At 41.6% G+C, this 20,179-nt stretch overlaps 1 pseudogene; it reads left to right on the forward strand.

The window, feature by feature from the left end:
- The first annotated feature begins 997 nt into the window (after positions 1 to 997).
- LOC118477073 (delta-1-pyrroline-5-carboxylate synthase 1-like) lies at positions 998 to 14,724 on the forward strand (annotated as a pseudogene).
- Positions 14,725 to 20,179: the final 5,455 nt, after the last annotated feature.

Raw genomic sequence — 20,179 nt, forward strand, 5'->3', positions numbered from 1 at the left:
TGATGAGAAACAAATGGACCATTTGATGCATTCTTTTTCTTATCATTTTATACATAAACATATTTAGCATGAGAAGCAAGATGTCTATTCCTAGCATGAAATGCTCTTGCAAATGAAGAGTGACAAATGCTAGTAATCATGGCATGAGAAATATGGGCATTTTAACATGAGCATTACGATTAAAATTAATATTAGAACAAGAAGAATGATCATTATGAATCATAGGTGTGTTACTTTTTCATTAATGAATTTGGGGAACTTGTGGTCATTAACATGGATCTTGGTGTTCTCTTTTGTTCCCTTTTGGAAACCAACACCATCCTTGATCTTAGGATACCTACCACTCATGTAGGCTCCCCTATCATATTTTAGTTTCTCTAATTATTCATCCTTGCAAGTTTTAGCTTGAACATTTAGTTTTGCAATCTCATCATCCAAGGTAGAAATCATAGCAATGTTGAAAATGCAAGAATCAACATCAACATCTTTACACCTATTACAAATTGAAACATGTTCAATGGAAGATGGTGATGCATGGTATTCATTCAATTTCACAATCTTAGCATTGAAACCATCATTAGCATTTTTAAGACTAGAAGTTGATGAATTACAATCAATTAGCTCTTTAGATAAATTTTTATTTTTCTCCTTTTCATGAGCTAGGACCTTTTCTAAATTGACAAGTTTATCATGATCCACTACACGACGGTTGATCTTTAGCGACCCTTATTTGGGACCGACAGTTGGTCGCTAAAAGTTATAGACCGACGGTTGGTCGCTAAATGCGTTTATAGCGACGGTCTGTGGGTCGCTAAAAGTCTAGAAATTTAACGACTTATGGTCGGTCGCTATAGAGGTAAGTGTGTGACTGATGGTGGGTCGCTATAGGGGTACATGATTTTTGTGTTTCTTATTTACTCACCAAAGCCCATCTAAAGGCCTACTAAACAAACAAACGAAACCCTATTCCACGCGCGCAGCCGCCGTCACTTCTCCCATGGCCGCCCCCTCCCTCAGCCGTGGCGGGTGCCGCCGCCACCTCACCCTTGGTGCTCGCCGAGCTCGCCCTCAGCCCTGTCGTGCCCCTGCGCTCGGTCCTCATTGGTTCCGGGAGAGGTCGGTGTCGTGCGCGGAGAGGGGCAGCACATTCGACGGCGGGGCGGCGGTGGACGTCCAGAGCTACAGCGCCTCCTACGCGAGGCCCCAGCCGCGCCCGCCGACGTCCAGGGTGCAGTGCGCCAGGAGCGTGAGCGCGTGGACGCGCCCGACGCCGCAGCTCGTGCAGTCGCAGTGCCTCCCAACCGCCCTCCGCGCCCGGTCGACGACGTCCCGTTCCAGATCCAGGTATGCATCCTTCCCTCCGCTGCAAACGGCATCTCTTCCCTCCATTCCTTCCCCGTCGGCAGGCGCCCGCATCCCCTCCCTACGTTTGTCGCCTCTGGCGTGGAGTGAATATCCGAACGGGGTTCTATGTTCCCTTCCAGTCATCTTCGCCTTTCGGCTGGTTTGGATAGGTATTGGATGGTTTTGCTTGTTCGTTACGTTTCGGCCTGCGGGATCCCCTCTTTGATGTGAGCGCTGGTCGCTGGAATCCAAACCTTCGCGTACCTCTCCAATCAGTCGTTCAATGTAGCTGCAGCACAAGATGTTGGATGTTGGGGACTTGCTCAGTTCTAGTGTTGTTGATGAACCCGAAGGTCACTGACATGGTGATCTTGCCCAGTGCTACAATCTGTCTTCCTCCGAAGCCATAGAGAGGATGTATAGCATCATGAATCTTATCTTCTGGCTCTTGCATTTGTCTGAAGGCCTTAGCAAATATGATATCAGCTGCACTGCCTGTGTCAACCAAGACATTGTGGACCAGAAATCCTTTGATAACACAAGAGATAACCATGGCATCGTTGTGTGGGTAATCCTTGAGTTGGAGGTCCTCTTGGGAGAAGGTAATAGGAATGTGAGACCATCTTGACTTGATGAAGGGTCCTTGCACCCCAACATGTTGTACCCTTCTCTGTGCTTCCTTCTTCTGTTTCTTGTTGGCTGGCTCTGAACATGAACCGCCTGTTATCGGGAGTAGCAGCTTCGGAGCCGAAGCAGCTCCAGCTTGATCGTTGAACGAAGCCATCAGCTCAAAAAAGTGGAAGTGAGTTCACCGGAGGTGGGCGCCAATGTTGGGGACTTGTTCTCAAATACTATGAATTAAGAACAAGGCAACATAAAATGTTAAATGTTAACGTCCTTCGCCCATGAAACAATATTCCCTTGAGGATAATGAACCATGGACGAAGGTTGATGAGAATATAATTACGAAGGTTAAGTCTTCGTAATTAAATTCTAATAGATGATATAAGATAACATAAAATAAAGGGTATGAAAAGGTAAATGAATCATAAACAAATTAAATTATATTTACTTAATATATTGAATCATTGAATACAGTTATACCTCTGCCTTGGCAAAGATTGGTTCCCGAAAGATGCGATTGCAATTACCAGAATGCGTGAACAGTAAAGGAATACTGTTCACTATTTATAGGCATAGGACACAGCCTGTGAGGAATTACAATTATGCCCCTCATAAAAGTTTACAACATTGACTCAGACCTTTATGGACTAAAAGGTCATTCTATCTTTAAGTCGGTTTGTAATACCGAAGCTTCATGAAGAGGAACCTTCGGCCATCTCACACAAGCAGCTTCAGCCGAAAGCCGCTTCTTCCTAGAAGACCTTCGGCGACGAAGCATAGACCCAACAGTAGCCCCTTTCGCGGTGCTAGATCGTTTTTCGTAACGTGCTTGATCCGTGAAAAAAGTCTCTTAAGCTTCGGGGAGCCGAAGGTCCAAAAAACACCTTCCCTGAGCTCGTTGTCGAGAAACGATTCAGTTTCCCAGCGCGTAGCGGTCCCACCTTGCAGAGTTACTGTTTGGTCTCTGCGGTCCACCACGCAGCGAGTGCGAGCGGGTGTCCGCCTGGTGTAAAAATCCTGGCGCTTCGCCTTCTTACCTGCAGTACTATATAAACAGACGAGTAGGTGTGAAGTTACCACAGCATTCATTGCTATTTGCACTGTTTTGCTGCCAAAATTTTTAACCATCGCCGAAGCTTGACTCTCGGAATCGAACGAAGCTCCAACTTGAATTCTGCTTCGTCAGAAGAAAAAACTTTGGAAGAAAAAAGTATTTAATTTCCACAAACTCAGAATTAAATGGCCAGAGTGCGTTCTACCGCTAGGGTTGAGCGTGAGGGGGGCGAAGCTGAAGGTTCGGAGACTGTTCCCATCTCCGAAGCAATGCGACAATCCGGGCTGGTAACTTCGGAAAAGATCCCCAGTGCTGATGTAGAACAAGCAGAACAAACAACTGCCGAAGCAGAAGAAGAAAACATTGAGGAAACTGATCCTGAAGATGATTATCGTATTGCCATGCCAAGCAAGCCCAGCCATTTGGACTTCGGAAAGTCTACTGTTTCGAAGGCTGATCTCTCCAAGATGGTGAAGTCGGGCTTTTTCAGTGAAAATCAGAAGAAGCTATTACGCTTCGGGGGAGAAGAAACTACCCCAAAGCTGGAGAAGGATGAAATAGTTATTTTCAAGAGCTTTCTAAAGGCTGGATTAAGATTCCCCCTACATGGGATTATTGCAGAGGTACTGAAGAGATTTGGTATCTACTTTCATCAGTTGACTCCTAACGCTATCGTTAGGCTTAGTGTTTATATCTGGGCACTCTGAAGCCAAGCGGTGGAGCCGTTTGCGGACAGCTTTTGTCGAGTTCACGAGCTGCACTATCAGACGAAGGCTAGAAAGGATGGATTGCATGACAATTTTGGTTGCTATAATTTTGCTTATCGGAAAACCACAAAGTTTCCTGTAATCAGCTACCGAAGCAAATGGGCAGCAGGCTGGAAGTCGGAGTGGTTCTATGTCAAGGTTGATGACGACAAGGAGAAGCTTGTGCAAAGTCCACTTGAACTAATCTTCGGAGAAACCCGCCCCCATTGCAACATGACACCAGAATGTCCAACTCAAAAAGCAATGAATGAATTCAGAATTATTGCAGAGCATATCAGTACAAGAGACCTGGTTCAGGAGTTTTTGGCTTTCAAGGTTTTTCCTAGTTTAAAAGAATGGGAAATGCCGAAGCTAAAGGGGGAAAAGAAAGAAGGTGAACTTGTGCATTTACCTTACTATTTCAAGTTTAAGAAATACTTTAAAACACCTTGCCAAGAGTGGCTGGATACAATTGAAGTAATGTGTAATGAAATACTTGGCAACTACTCCAAGAAAGAAGATCAATTGATGACTGCGGCCTTCGGCACCCGTCCGAAGCGAAGACTGAACCGAGTGCTGGACGCCCTGGGTTTCGAATACCCTGACTATGAAAATCTGAACAAAGGTGCCGGGGGCCAGAAAAGGAAAAGGATAACTGAAGCTTTAAATGAAGATGAGAAAGAACCATCAAAGAAGAAAATTCCGAAGAAGAGGAAAGTGTCTTCTCCGAAGCAAAAAATGTCCGATGAAGAAGAAACCCCCGCATCACCCTCTGCCGCTGATGTGGAGGAAATTCTGAAGGTAATGACTGAATCCCTGCCTGCGAAGCTAAGTCCATTGGGGCCTCAACTGACAAAGTTTTTTCAGAAGGAAAAGGAGCCCGAAAAATCGAAGAAAACAACTAAAGCAAAGAGACAAAGAATTATCACTGTGACAGAGGTCATTGGCAAGACACCACCAAGAGCTTCAGCTCAGAAGACACCAGCGGCTGAAGAAAAAACAAATATTGAAATCACACCTTCGGAGGTCGCGGCTGCCGAAGCTTCCTCAGTTGAAGATTTGAACCTGGAAAGCACAATCGAAGACATCGACAAAATGCTGCTAGACATGGCCACAGAAGAAGCTACCACTGCCGCCGAAGAGGCTATGGCCGCAGTGCCGGGGAAAGAAAAGGAAATTGTTAACGAAGCTTCGGAGGACGAGACCTTCATGTTTCAAAATTTAGTTGGAGAAAAATTGTCAAAACCCGAAATAGAAGAGCTTAAAGAGTATGCCAAATCTTGCGGGTACAAACCAGGAGCACTCCTCTTCGGAGGTATTGATGATGAAAAATTAGATTGTATCCGAAACCAAACTGGAGCCAAAGTTATCGGTACTCTGTCAAAGAGTATCGGTTTTCCGAAGCTAGAAACGGACATTAGCCGCTACCGACGACAACATATCGTTGGTAGTTTATTTTATTCCAATTTCAAGGTGAACTACTTTTCCCTTAACTTTTATTGTTTTTAATAATGAAAACATGTCTAACGAAGGTTGTTTTCGTGCAGAGCATGCTGTTGAGCAAAGCCTTGAAAATGCAGCAAGATTTTGAAGACAAGAAGCATGAAGTTATAATTGAAAATTTAGAAAGCAAAATAAAGGAGCAATCAGCTGCTATTGAGAAGAAGAACTTTGATCTCCAGGCAACTGAAGGTTTATTGGCGGAGGCCGAAGCAAAAATAACAGAACTAAACACGAAGCTTCTCTGCCAATCTGAGCAGTTTAAACAGGAAAAGCAAGAACTTAATGCAAAACTTGAAGCCGAAGCTCAACAAAATTCAGATTTGAAAAAACTATTGGCGGGCCTTCAAGAAAAATGTTTGGAATTTAGCAACAAATGCATTCAACGACTAAGAAAAATTTTCCACTCAGTTGGAGCCAGCAGTGAGAAATTCACCCCCTCAGCTGAAGATTTACCGAAGACCTTCGAACATATTGAGGGTGAAATTGACGAGCTCGACGAAGTTATAGCTGGGCACGGTGACTTCTGTGCCTGGGTAGCTTCTCGGGGCACTGCTGCAGCTTTCCTAAAAGCTAGCTGCGATCATGGAAAGATTGTCAATAGGCCCAATTTCACTTTATCACCATCAATCCTAGATGACATTCCTGATCTCGCCCGAAGTATTTCCAATAGATTTGTAAAGATGATATGGACAAAAGGCGGGCGAGAAAAGGCTGGAGACGAAGCTCGGAGTCATCTAGAACCAGTAAGAAATCATACCTTGTGCTTACCTCTTCCTTCAAACTCAATTTTGACTTACAACAACTTAATTCATGTAGGATGACGAAGCCGAAGTCGATGATTAAAAAGAATGACGCCGAAGCTAAATTCCCTCGAAGATTAAGTAGGAGTAGACTGTAGACAGACTCAGGAAACTTTTGAGATAACTTTTGTAAATGTAACTAAACTTGTCTTTAATGAGTTCTGTTCATACCTTGTATTATGCTGTTACCCTTCCATTAATGTATGTGAAGTGCTTTGGTGTGGACGAAATTATCTTTTTTGAGCCGAAGGCGAAAAAACACCTTCCCTTCTTTTCGTACACAGCGAAGCATAGAAAACAACATTTCCCTTTCTTCTAAAGCTTTCCTTTTTGTACGCGAAGAAGCTCTTCTGTTATGCCGAAGCAGCCACTTATGCCATGATGATGATTATCCTACATATGCCTGGATGAATGTTTATGAATGCAAATGCTATGATGTAATGTGATGTGCGAATGAATGTCCAAACACATATCCGAAGCCATACTCTTAGCCATTATTGTCTTAGAAACAATCACACATCAGCTCTGCATTCCCTTAGGAACGACTTTGGAGCTTCTTCGCCTTTTACTTTCGGCGTAATCAGCGTTGACTTTTCGCTGTAAGCTCTGCATTCCCTTAGGAACGACTTTGGAGCTTCTTCGCCTTTTACTTTTGGCGGAATCAGCATTGACTTTTCGCTGTAAGCTCTGCATTCCCTTAGGAACGACTTTGGAGCTTCTTCGCCTTTTACTTTTGGCGGAATCAGCGTTGACTTTTCGCTGTAAGCTCTGCATTCCCTTAGGAACGACTTTGGAGCTTCTTCGCTTTTTACTTCGGCACTCGATGGTGCGTTCTCAGCTTTTACATTTACATTCCTTGGGGGATTTTGCTCTTATAGAACTAAAAAAAGGAAATTACATATGATGGCCCCATTAAAAACCTTTCTCCCACTTTAGAAAGGAAAAGGGTGCCATGAAAAAGAAAAAACATAAAAAGTTACATCAAGTTACACATAATATCGCCGAAGCTCATCCGCATTCCAAGATCTAGGAATGTCGTTGCCGTCCATATCCTTCAATCTGTATGAACCGGGTCTTGACGAAGATGCTACTAAGAAAGGTCCCTCCCATTTCAACTGCAACTTGCCCACTGTGTCTGGGTTGGCCACTCTCCGAAGCACCAAATGTCCTGGCTCAATATTCTTTAGCCGAACTTTTCTATCTCGCCATTTGATTGTTTTGGCTTGATATTTATTGATATTCTCCACAGCTTGAAGCCTGATCCCTTCTAAAGCATCTTTTTCCACAGAGTAAGCATCTTCAGAACCTGATTCTGCCGAAGCTACTACTCTTATTGATCCAGTTTTAGCTTCTTCCGGAGTTATTGCTTCGTCACCAAACAATAGTTTGAATGGAGTAAAGCCTGTTGACCTTGATATTGTTGTGTTGTGGCTCCATACCACTTTGATTAATTGATCTGGCCACTTTCCCCTAGGTTGATTGAAGATTAACTTCATTATTCCTGTCATTATAATGCCATTGGCTCTTTCAACGAGTCCATTTGACTCCGGATGCCTGACTGATGCAAAATGGATCTTCGTACCAATTTGATCACAGAAATCTCTGAAAGCTTCGGAGTCGAACTGTGTTCCATTATCTACAGTGATGGCCTTTGGTACCCCGAAACGACAAACAATATTCTGCCAGAAAAACTTTTGGACGGTGGCCGAAGTTATTGTAGCTAAAGGCTTTGCCTCAATCCATTTAGAAAAATATTCCACAGCCACTACAACGTATCTTAAGTTCCCTTGGGCCGGTGGTAATGGACCTAACAAGTCAAGGCCCCACCTTTGCAATGGCCAGATGGGTTGTATGAGCTGTGTTAAGGACGAAGGTTGTTTTTGATCTCTTGCACATTTCTGACAACCTTCGCACTTTTGAACTAATTCCGCTGCATCCGAAGCTGCCTTCGGCCAATAAAACCCTTGGCGGAAAACTTTTCCAAGTAATGGCCTAGATCCAATGTGAGATCCACACAGGCCTGCATGTATTTCTTTCATCAACTCTATACCTTCGGTTCTAGATAAACACTTGAGTAGCGGAGCACAAACTCCATGCTTGTACAACTCCCCTTCTATCATGACATATGGATGAGCTCTTGCCTCTATCCTCCTGTTATAAGTTTCGTCATCTGAAAGGAATTTACCCTGAAGGTAAGAGATAATCTCAGTTCTCCAATCTTCGCTATAAACAGGAGATATATTGAGGACTGCTCTTTCAAGAAGTTCCACCGAAGGTGCTTTTATTGTTTCGAAGAACACATCCGAAGGTAAGGGCAGCCCCTGTGCTGCTAACTTAGCTAGCAAATCAGCATGCTCATTTTGTCCTCGAGGGATATTTTTGACAGAAAATCCTTCAAAGGAAGCTTCGACTCGTCGAACCATGTCCAGATATTTTTCAAGCTTCGGATCTTTAGCCTTGCAACTCTTGCCGATATGACCCGAAACAACCTGGGAATCAGTTTTAAGAATGGCCCTTCTGATTCCCATTGCTTTTAGCTTCCGAAGACCCAAAAGCAGGGCTTCGTACTCGGTAATATTGTTTGTACAACTGAAATCGAGTCTTGCCGCATAACAAGTTTTAACTTTGGATGGCGAGACCAACACAGCAGCTGCTCCTGCCCCAAAGGTTCCCCAAGACCCATCGCAAAACACTGTCCATACTTCGGCATCTTTATTTGTTTCTTCATCCTGAGCCCCTGGCGTCCAGTCAGCAATGAAGTCTGCTAACGCCTGGGACTGGATCGAAGATCTATGCACATAATCAATGCAAAATTCATTGAGCTCTGCAGCCCATTTTCCAATCCGCCCAGTAGCTTCTCTATTTCTCATAATATCCTTCAATGGCTGCGAAGAAGGAACAACAATATTGTATGCTTGAAAGTAATGCCGAAGCTTCCTGGATGCCATCAAGACAGCATATAACACCTTCTCTAATTCTGTATAGTTTTTCTTCGATATACTAAGAACTTCAGATACAAAATACACTGGAACCTGCTTCTTGACTTGGCCATCAAGCTTCTCCTGGACAAGTGCTGCACTTACCGCTGAGTGCGAAGCTGCCACATATAATAACAAAGGAGCCCCTGGCGTTGGTGGAGTTAATGTTGTTAAATCTATCAGATATTGTTTCAGTTCCTCGAAGGCTTTTTGTTGGCTTGGTCCCCATTGAAAGACTTCGGCTGATTTCAGCACTTCGAAGAATGGTAAATTTCTTTCTGCTGATCTGGATATAAATCTATTAAGAGATGCCAACCTCCCTGTTAATCTTTGGGCCCCCTTTTTTGTAGTTGGTGGCTCCATTCGAAGTATAGCTTCAATTTTACTTGGATTAGCTTCAATTCCCTTTGTTGAAACCAAGCATCCAAGAAATTTCCCCTTCTTTACTCCGAAGACACATTTTTCTGGATTCAACTTTAAACCAGCTTGTCTGAAACTGGCGAAGGTCTCCTGCAAATCAGCAATATGATTTTCCTGTTTCGTGCTTTTTACAATGATGTCATCAACATAAGTTACCACATTTCTGCCTATCTGAGACTGGAGAACCTTCACAGTCATTCTGCTGAAACTTCCTCCAGCATTTTTGAGCCCCTCAGGCATCCGAAGATAGCAATATGTGCCACTTGGGGTTATGAAGCTAGTCTTCGGCTCATCTTCCTTCTTCATCCAGATTTGGTGGTAGCCTGAGTAACAGTCTAGCAAACTCATGAGCTCTGAAGAAGCTGATGCATCAACTAAAGAGTCTATCCTTGGCAATGGGAATTCGTCCTTCGGACAAGCCTTGTTGAGATCTGTAAAATCGATACACATTCGCCACTTGCCATTGGCCTTTTTTACCATAACAGTGTTAGCTAGCCATTCTGGGTACTTTACTTCTCTGATAACTCCTGCACTGAGGAGTCTTTTGACTTCATTACGAGCACCTTCGGCCTTATCATCAGACATTTTCCGAAGCCTCTGCTTTCTGGGTCTGAAGGATGGGTCAACATTGAGCGAATGTTCAATAACATCCCTATTAACTCCGCAGAGATCATTGGCTGACCATGCAAAAACATCTTTGTTGTTGAACAAAAACCTTATCAAGGTTTTCTCCTGTTCTTCGGATAATTGAGAGCCCAACAGCACCTTCTGCTCTGCTATGTCCTCACATAAGAGCATGGGCTTCGGCTGATCTGCTGAAGCTGCTTTCTCTCTTCTGAATTTGTACTGTTCACAAACTTCAGCTCCATCTATGTTATGGATTGCTTTTGAGTCAGTCCAGTTTCCTTCGGCCCTTCTGGCAGCTTCCTGACTTCCATGAATAGCGATGGGTCCTTGATCCGAAGGTATCTTCATGCAAAGATAAGCAGGATGAAGAATTGCTTCGAAAGCATTGAGGGTGCCACGACCAATAATTGCATTGTAAGGGTATTCCATGTCAACAATGTCAAACACAACTTGCTCAGTTCTAGTGTTGTTGATGAACCCAAAGGTCACTGACATGGTGATCTTGCCCAGTGCTACAATCTGTCTTCCTCCGAAGCCACAGAGAGGATGTATAGCATCATGAATCTTATCTTCTGGCTCTTGCATTTGTCTGAAGGCCTTAGCAAATATGATATCAGCTGCACTACCTGTGTCAACCAAGACATTGTGGACCAGAAATCCTTTGATAACACAAGAGATAACCATGGCATCGTTGTGTGGGTAATCCTTGAGTTGGAGGTCCTCTTGGGAGAAGGTAATAGGAATGTGAGACCATCTTGACTTGATGAAGGGTCCTTGCACCCCAACATGTTGTACCCTTCTCTGTGCTTCCTTCTTCTGTTTCTTGTTGGCTGGCTCTGAACATGAACCGCCTGTTATCGGGAGTAGCAGCTTCGGAGCCGAAGCAGCTCCAGCTTGATCGTTGAACGAAGCCATCAGCTCAAAAAAGTGGAAGTGAGTTCACCGGAGGTGGGCGCCAATGTTGGGGACTTGTTCTCAAATACTATGAATTAAGAACAAGGCAACATAAAATGTTAAATGTTAACGTCCTTCGCCCATGAAACAATATTCCCTTGAGGATAATGAACCATGGACGAAGGTTGATGAGAATATAATTACGAAGGTTAAGTCTTCGTAATTAAATTCTAATAGATGATATAAGATAACATAAAATAAAGGGTATGAAAAGGTAAATGAATCATAAACGAATTAAATTATATTTACTTAATATATTGAATCATTGAATACAGTTATACCTCTGCCTTGGCAAAGATTGGTTCCCGAAAGATGCGATTGCAATTACCAGAATGCGTGAACAGTAAAGGAATACTGTTCACTATTTATAGGCACAGGACACAACCTGTGAGGAATTACAATTATGCCCCTCATAAAAGTTTACAACATTGACTCAGACCTTTATGGACTAAAAGGTCATTCTATCTTTAAGTCGGTTTGTAATACCGAAGCTTCATGAAGAGGAACCTTCGGCCATCTCACACAAGCAGCTTCAGCCGAAAGCCGCTTCTTCCTAGAAGACCTTCGGCGACGAAGCATAGACCCAACACTGGATATGAGAAATTTTTGGTTGATAGATTGACCCTAAACCAGGAAAGGTAGCGCCATTATACATTTCAGCATATATTATAACCGCAACTCTATTAATTTTATGTTCCTTGCATTTTGATTTGTTGGACTGTTCTGCATTTTTTCTTGGTGTTTTTATTTTCATCTCATTCACCTTTTGGTGTTTTTATTTTCATCCAATTCACCTTAATATTTCATCATGTTACAGATATCAGTCCTCGCGAAATCCATTCACACTCTTGCACGTATGGAAGACCCAATCAACCAAATACTCAAAAGAACAGAGGTGAGTTCTTACAATCTCTAACTAATGAAAAGTTGACATTTTCCAAAGATAAATACTACATCTGCAAGAGTACCTTTTCAGGTTTCTGAAAATTTAATTCTCGAGAAAACATCATGTCCTTTGGGTGTCCTATTGGTTATTTTTGAGTCCAGGCCTGATGCCTTGGTCCAGGTAGTTTTTTATTGTAATTTACCAGTTACTTTTCACCATGTGACTTGTTCATGCTTAGTACTTAGGCATATTTATAAGCTATCTTTAAGCTTTCATATCATTATGTAGATTGCATCTTTAGCGATTCGAAGTGGCAATGGTCTTCTCTTGAAAGGTGGAAAAGAAGCCATGAGATCAAACAAAGTATTGCATAAGGTATTTTCTCATGCTGATATGACATGTTTTTAGATTCGTTTCCTGAAAAAAATTCTTATAGGTTATAACTGGTGCCATTCCTAGCAACGTGGGTGAAAAACTTATTGGCCTTGTTACAAGTAGAGACGAAATTGCTGATTTACTAAAGGTGAGCGTAATATATTATGAAAATGATGATTGTACCATTATGCCTAATAAGCCTAAACTCATAATACACTCTACAGCTTCATGATGTAATTGATCTTGTCATTCCAAGAGGTAGCAATAAGCTGGTTTCACAAATCAAGGCATCAACTAAGATCCCTGTTCTTGGTCATGCTGGTAAATTTATCTTCCAATAGCATGTTTTGGTACAAACATTTCACTACAATATCAAAATATGCAGACTAGTTTGATTTCTGAATCTTTCCTCTATAGATGGTATCTGTCATGTATACATCGACAAATCAGCTAACATGAATATGGCAAAACAAATAGTGATGGACGCCAAAATTGATTACCCAGCAGCCTGCAATGCTATGGTATGTCTAATTTGTTACAATTTATAGTATTTAACATGTCTCTTTTCGGCTTGCATACTTAACTACTCTTTGCACATCCTTACTCAAGAGAACCAAGTGATACCTTTACACACTAGCATATAGCCCGGGTTAACACTATGATCCCAGGGAGGGGAAGGGAGGGGTTGATGGCGGCGGCGGTGTCAGCACGAGGGGTTGACGGCGGTGGCGGCACAAGTGAGGGGGCGGTGGGGGAGGGAGAGGGATGAGGTATTATCCAAATAATATTGTCCATTGGATTTGAGTAAGGGAGAGGGCTTATTCAGCAATTTGAACTGTTGGTTTTGATTGTATGTTAAGTCTAGGTGAAATTTGTTTGGTGGATTTAGTGGAGGCTATGGATGTGGGGATGATTTAGTTGGGTGTGTTTTGCAAAGTTTAAACTAGTGGCTTATATAGTGCTTAAATTAGACAACTTAAGAGCATACTCGACATCCTAGTATGTTATGTTTTTCTTTTATAATGAAAATCCTTCGCAATCATACGTGGACATGTCATCCTTGATTCACTATTAAGATTTTTCTCTTTAAAATTAATTTAATATATAACTAGTCTATCAAGATGTTTATTCCTTGTAATCCACCTTCTCTTTTTTATAGCACATTTACTTTCATAGTAGAAATCTTTGTGACATATATGATATTTTCAGCACAATTCATGATACTCTTACTTTTTTCCGTAAGTCTAGATAAACTTATTTCATATTCAGATATAACATAATTTGCCTTTGTTTTCTGTAGGAGACATTGCTTGTTCATAAAGATCTTATAAAGGCTCCACGTCTTGATGACTTACTGCTATCACTCAAAACAGAAGGTTTGCATTTCACTTTACTTGCGCATCCTTAAGGCTTAAACTATTGGTGTATAGCTGCTCATTGTTTCTCGATGCAACTTTGGGCTTGTTTGGCTGCACTCCAATCCACCCCAATAAACATTTGGTGGTGTGGTTCCACCCCATACATGTGGATTAGGGTAGATTAGAGTGCAACCAAACAAGGCCTAATGTGTATCCTGAATCAGGAGAGGATACATGCTACTTTTGCATTATTCTACCTTGTGTTCAGATGTGGAGTCAAGTGAGTTGTACCGTTATAGTCGATCTTTTGTAATTCTTAGAAGATGTCTTTGTTAAGATTGCAAAATAAGTTGTTAGTACATGAAAAGAAGTTTATTTGCGGGGAAGAATAAAACACATGCAAATAATACGTTCAACTCACATGCAAGTAATATGTTAACTCTTTGTTAGAATTTTGTTGGCAGATGCCTACATCTCTTATATGTTCGCAAATTCTTATTGTTTTGGATAAATCAGGTCATGTTGAGCTTAAATGCTTGTTATTTGAAATCCATTGGTTCACTTTCATCAAAGTCATATACTTAGGGGGTGTTTGATTTCTAGGGACTAATTTTTAGTCCCTACATTTTATTCCATTTTAGTTCCAAAATTGCCAAATATAGAAACTAAAACTCTATTTTATTTTCTATATTTGGCAATTTATAGACTAAAATGGAATAAAATGAAGGGACTAAACATTAGTCCCTAGAAACCAAACACTCCCTTATATGAACTTGTGGATTGCTTCGTCTTACTTAAAATATAAACTTATGATGTGTTGCAGGAGTTGCTATTTTTGGGGGGCCAGTTGCACATGAAGTATTGTGCATTCTAGAAGCAAATTCATTCCATCATAAGGCTGCAACACCATCTAGTGGAGGTAGATAAGGCATCAAAACTGTATTTTTATTTGCAAATGCAGCAACAATATACTAATTTGATGTACTTTTTTCTAGGGTGTTCTGGACAAAGAAAGCTTGTACCTTAAAACAGGAGGATACAAGAAGCTGGAGTGATTGTCTGAAGGCTTTTGAACTGCTTGAAGCATTAGTGTAGCTTTGGTGCTTCTATGACTGATCAGCTCTGGAGCAGCTAGAGTGATATAGTTGTGGGCTTTTGAACAATAGTTGGAGTGATATGAAACATTAGTGATCTAGTTGTGAATGATATTATAATTGTGATGCTTTTGTGAATATATAATTGTGGTGCTTTTGTGTTTATGTGATGGATCTATGACTGTGGTATACTGATTAACTGTGTATGTCTTTATGATTTGTGTATAAAAATCTATGATTTGTGGTTCTTAATTAAATGTATATTATTATTAATAACAACTGTAAAAAGGGCGACTTTCTGTTGGTTGCTAAATGTATAGTATGGCGACTTACAGTTGGTTGCTAAATCTATAGTACAACAACCCACCAGTGGTCGCTAAATATACAATATTAGCAACGGACGGTCGGTCGCTAAAAAGATGTCGGTCGCTAAAGCATTTAGCGACGGCACTTACAGCGACCATCCTTATGGGTCGCTAAAAGTTTTTAGCGACCAACCGTAGGTCGCTGAAGGCCGTTTTAGCAACCAACCGTAGGCCGCTGTAAGTGAACCGTCGTGTAGTGATCATCAAAGAGTAGATCCTTGTGCTTCTCCAAGAGTTCATATTTCTCATTCATGAATTTAATTAATTCATTTATTTTGTCAATTTTAACTTTATCAAGGCCTTTAAAGAGCATACTTATATCTTCCTTATCATCACTAGAGGAACTATATTTAGGACTATCTCTAGAGTATAACATTTTCTCCTTCGCCATCAAGCAATTGTAGTTGACTTTCAGGAAGAGAAAAGACTTGTTTAAGACGATTGGTGAGGCCTTCATTGTAAGAGTCTGAGGAGCTAACGTCCGAATGCCATTCTTTGCCGATGTGGGCTTCACCTTTCTTCTTCCTGTTGGACTTTTTCTTCTCTACCTTCTTCCCTTTCTTGTCCTCTTCATAATCATCATTATCATTATATAGACAATTAGCTATGAAATGACTAGTCTTACCACATTTGAAGCATGCACGCTTCCCACTTGGCTTGCTATCATTGTTCTTTCAGCCCTTCAAGACTTGCTTCAATCTTTTGAGGGCAAGCGCCATCTCCTCACTGTTGAGGCCAACCGCCTCAACTTGAGCCACCTTTCTTAGGGTCTCATCCTTTTTCTCATTTTTTTTCCTTGAACGAAACGACTTATGGTTCATTGGAGGAGATGTTCCCTTGAGCCAAGTCTTTAATGTACTTGGAGTTCCTCACCATCATCTCATGGTAAAGGAACTTCTCAAGCACTTCCCCGGGAGGCATTTTCTTGTACCTAGGATTCTCACGAACCAAAGATACAAGAGTAACATTGCGTGAAGTAAAAGATCTTAACATGTGTTTTAGCACTTCATGGTCCGTCCATTTCTTGCTCCCAAAGTTGCAGAATTAATTTACTAGGCTTTTAAGGCAAATGTACATCTCTTGTATGCCTTCTCCTTTAGGCATGGCAAATCTCCCAAGCTCCCATTCTAGGAGCTCTATCTTGGTAATATTGGTGATCTTGTCACCTTCATGTGGCGCCTTTAGAGTGTCCCATATATCTTTGACGCTTTCCAAGCCATTCACCTAGTTGTATTCTTTCCTGCATAGAGAAGTAAGTAATATTGTGGTGGCTTGGGAGTTGCAGTGCATGATTTTCTCTACCTCGGGGATCTCCATTCCCATCTCAACAATATCCCAAATACTAGGGTGGAGTGAGCATAATTGAATTTTCATTTTATGACTCCACCATGAATAATCCACACCATCGAAGTGAGGTTATTTACCAAGAGGAACAGAAAGTAATTAGATATTTAAATTTTGAGAAATGCAAGAATAATTAAATGGAGTGTGTCTAAAACTAGATTTAACAACTAGATTTAACCATCTTTTGTTGGTGGCGACATTTTGAGGTGGATTTACAGCTACTTGATGTTGATGTTGATGTTGATGTAGATGAGTCTGTCTCATAGTAGACGACCTTCTTCATCCTTTTATTTTTCCCATCGTTCTTCTTATGGCTTGAGTCGATGGATTTCTCATTATTTCCTTGTGGCTTCTCCACTTCATTCTTTTTGTTGTTATCCACCTCCTTCTCCTTCATCTTTTGGGATTCTTCTCCCAACATCGCTTCGGGTTGTTAGACCCTGAAATGAAGCATTGTGCTACAATGCCAATTGATTGTTGCCTAGAGGGGTGAATAGGTAACACATGAAATTTCATTACTTAAAAACAAACTTGAATCCCAAATTAGATGTTAGATAAAAAGGAGTAAGGAGAGAGGGAAGTTCTTGCACTTGTTGCTCTTCTGGATTGCAGAACTAATACAAGAGCAATATAACAAGTGAAGATTATAGCAAGAACTTAGAGTGAAAGAGATGAAGAACAAATTGCAGAAAGTGAAGAACATAAGACACATCAATTTGTTTCTCGAGGTTCAGTTCCAAAGAACCTACGTCCCTGTTGAGGTGTCCCACCGGACTAGGTCTCTCTCGATCTTCTCAAGTGTTCCAACGATCAACTTTAGCCCTCGATTCCTTTGATTTGATCTTCCTTCTCACAAGGTATTCCATAGAGATTGGAGACTCTTGATAGTCGTTCTTAATGAATGAGAGTTAGAACTCCAATGAAATTAAGAGGGAGGAAGAATGCATACAAGAGCACAACAAGATCACCAAAGAACAAAGAACACAAGCACACAATTGTAGCACAACTCTCTCTAGATTATTCTCGTGAATATGGGCGCTTGGATCTCTTTGAGGTGTTGCTCTAATGCTTAGTAATGAAATACTAGATCTTGAGTGACTTGATAGCTCGAGGAGGCTGGTTAGGGGGGTATTTATAGCCCAAATGTCCTAAAGAGTTGTTGAGAGAACTGCCAAAAACCTACTCTCGGTTGGCACACTGGACCTTGACGGTCGCCCGCCATCAACGGGATTTGCCTTGAACTTGACTTCCCACATGGCATTAGACCGGTCCGGTCCACCACCAGACATGGCATGTGTCAACTAGCCATTGAGATAACAGTTGAAGGATGAAATAGCTGTTAGACCCCACGGTCCGGTGAACCACCGGACTAGGTCGGTGTGCTAGCCAACCGAAGTCGCTTATGCGGTCATATCTGGTAAAGTAGTTTGGCACACCACCAGACTCTCTGAGAAAGAGGTCCGATGCACCCCAAACTGCTGAGTTTTTTTTCTATTTTCTTGTTTTCTTCTTCAAATGAGTTTGACTCTCTCTCTCTCTCTAAGAGTGTTTCCATGACTTAGACAAATATTTCTAGTGACAATCCAAGCAATCTAAGTCATGTTACTTTATTTGTATAGATCCTCCAACTTAGTTTCTCTGTTAATCTCAAGTTGATTCATGTATGCACATACTTAGTAAATGTGTTAGTCTACATTGTTGTGTTGGTCATTAATCACCAAAACATTTATAGACATGTCTCAAGGTACATTTCTCTTTGTGTACAGTATGATGTCAAATCAGTGATCATATGGTTTCTGATATGACGATCCTAAACTGGACATTCTAATCCATAGCATGTTTCTAATAATTCAACTATTTCTTCCTGAATTTTATCAATGGTAGCTGGTGGTAAAGGACAGGATCCGAAGTCGTGACGCTTAGGTGGTTGGGCATTGTTATGTTTGTTATTCATATGACGATAATTTTGTGTACGGGTGTGAACCCCTGAAAGGGAAATGTGCTAGATTGCTATTTCTACCTATTTTGGTGATTAAGTGTACAAACACACCACCTTATACTGACTACATTGTTGTTAGTATGAGCATAGTTCACTTAAAGGCAAATTTAAGGAACTAAGTCCAAATGAGTTAAACTGGAGGCTGGAAAGTGCAGCTTATGGTAAAACAGTAAGAACATGAGGTTTGAATGTTTGAATAAGTTGCATATGCCTAATACTATGTTCCTAACACTTTGTTATGTTCGCTAACTCAATTCTGTGAGAAAAGTACACTTTGGACTTAGGTTGAGCTAAACAGGGGTCTAGAAATCCAACTTCGAGCAAAATGGTAAATCTATGAGGTTTCCATCCTTAGACATGTTGCATAGGTCCATTACAATGTTTCTAGCACTTGTATTTGGTCTCTAACTCCTTTTGTAGCGAAAAGTGCATTTTGGACCTGTTTGGAGTCATATTGCAAACCCTAGTGAAACTATGCAAAAGAGGTGGGTTTCCCACACTTAGTCAATTGGATTATGTGCTAACAATGTTTGTCTATGTTAAAGGGAATCTTCTAAGAATAGCAAAAAAGATTGGAGAACTTAGGCTCAAAAGAACCTAAGTTGTGCTGGTCTGGGCCTCACCATACCGGTTTGGTGGTGCACCAGACCAGGTCTGTGAGGGGCCTAGACTTAGCCGTGGGCAGCCTGGTGCACCGGACCAGGTCCGTGTGCACTGGATCGCCTCTACGGCTTAACTCGGCGCTCTCGGGAATTATTTTTAATAATTCACTGCACTGTGAAAAGTGTCGGTCTGGTGGCGCGCCGGACTGTCCCTCTAACAACCACTTCACTGGCGCCTAAGCGACCCAACGACTAGCTAACGTGGCACCCTATCCAAAGGTGCATTGAGCCGATTTGGTGCCCGTCAGTGAAGGAAGGTGCCATATCAGATCCCGGACTGGGGGCACGTGGACTCGGTTCGGTGGTGCACTGGACCGGTCCAGTGCGCCCGAAGTCAACCAGTTTTTGGTATGATTTTGTAAGGAAGGAGCAACGACTATGGGCTCATTTGGGACTATAAAAGGACCCCCATGGCAACCTCCTTCAGTACCCAAGCACTCCAAGATCTACTCAACTCTTTGATACTCTGCCACAATGCCATACATTGATTCTAGCAAGATCTGAGCACCATTCCGAAGTTGTTCTTGTGATTCTTGTGGTTGTGCTTTTGTGATCTCCTCTCTAGCGTTATGTTGCTGGCCTTTTGTGTGCTCTAAATCTCCCTTGTGCTATTTGATTTATAACTCCGATTTTGTGTAAGGCTGTAAGAACTCCAATTTGTGGAGATTCCTTGCAAAAGGGATTCATATTGATAAGGAAGACCATGACACTCAAGTTTGATCTTTGTATCACTTTAGAGGGGTTGAGTGCAACTCTTGTCCATTGGGACACCACAACATGGAGTAGGCAAGCACTTTAGGCTTAACCGAACCACGGGAAAAATCATCTGTGTCTTATGTTCATTTACTTTCTTGCAATTTTTCTCTCTTCCTAAGTTCTTTCTTTTCACTTGTGATATTGCTCTTAGTTTAATTCACATCTTAAAAGAGCAATCAAGTGAAGAGGACTTTTCTCTTTTCTATTTACTCAAACTTGGTTTAGTTTGCACTAACTCTCACTTTTAGACCAAGTTTGTGTTTTTATTGATGATTTTTGCAAGATCACCT

Source organism: Zea mays, chromosome 4 (assembly GCF_902167145.1).
Source record: "Zea mays cultivar B73 chromosome 4, Zm-B73-REFERENCE-NAM-5.0, whole genome shotgun sequence".
In the NCBI taxonomy this organism is placed as follows: domain Eukaryota; kingdom Viridiplantae; phylum Streptophyta; class Magnoliopsida; order Poales; family Poaceae; genus Zea; species Zea mays.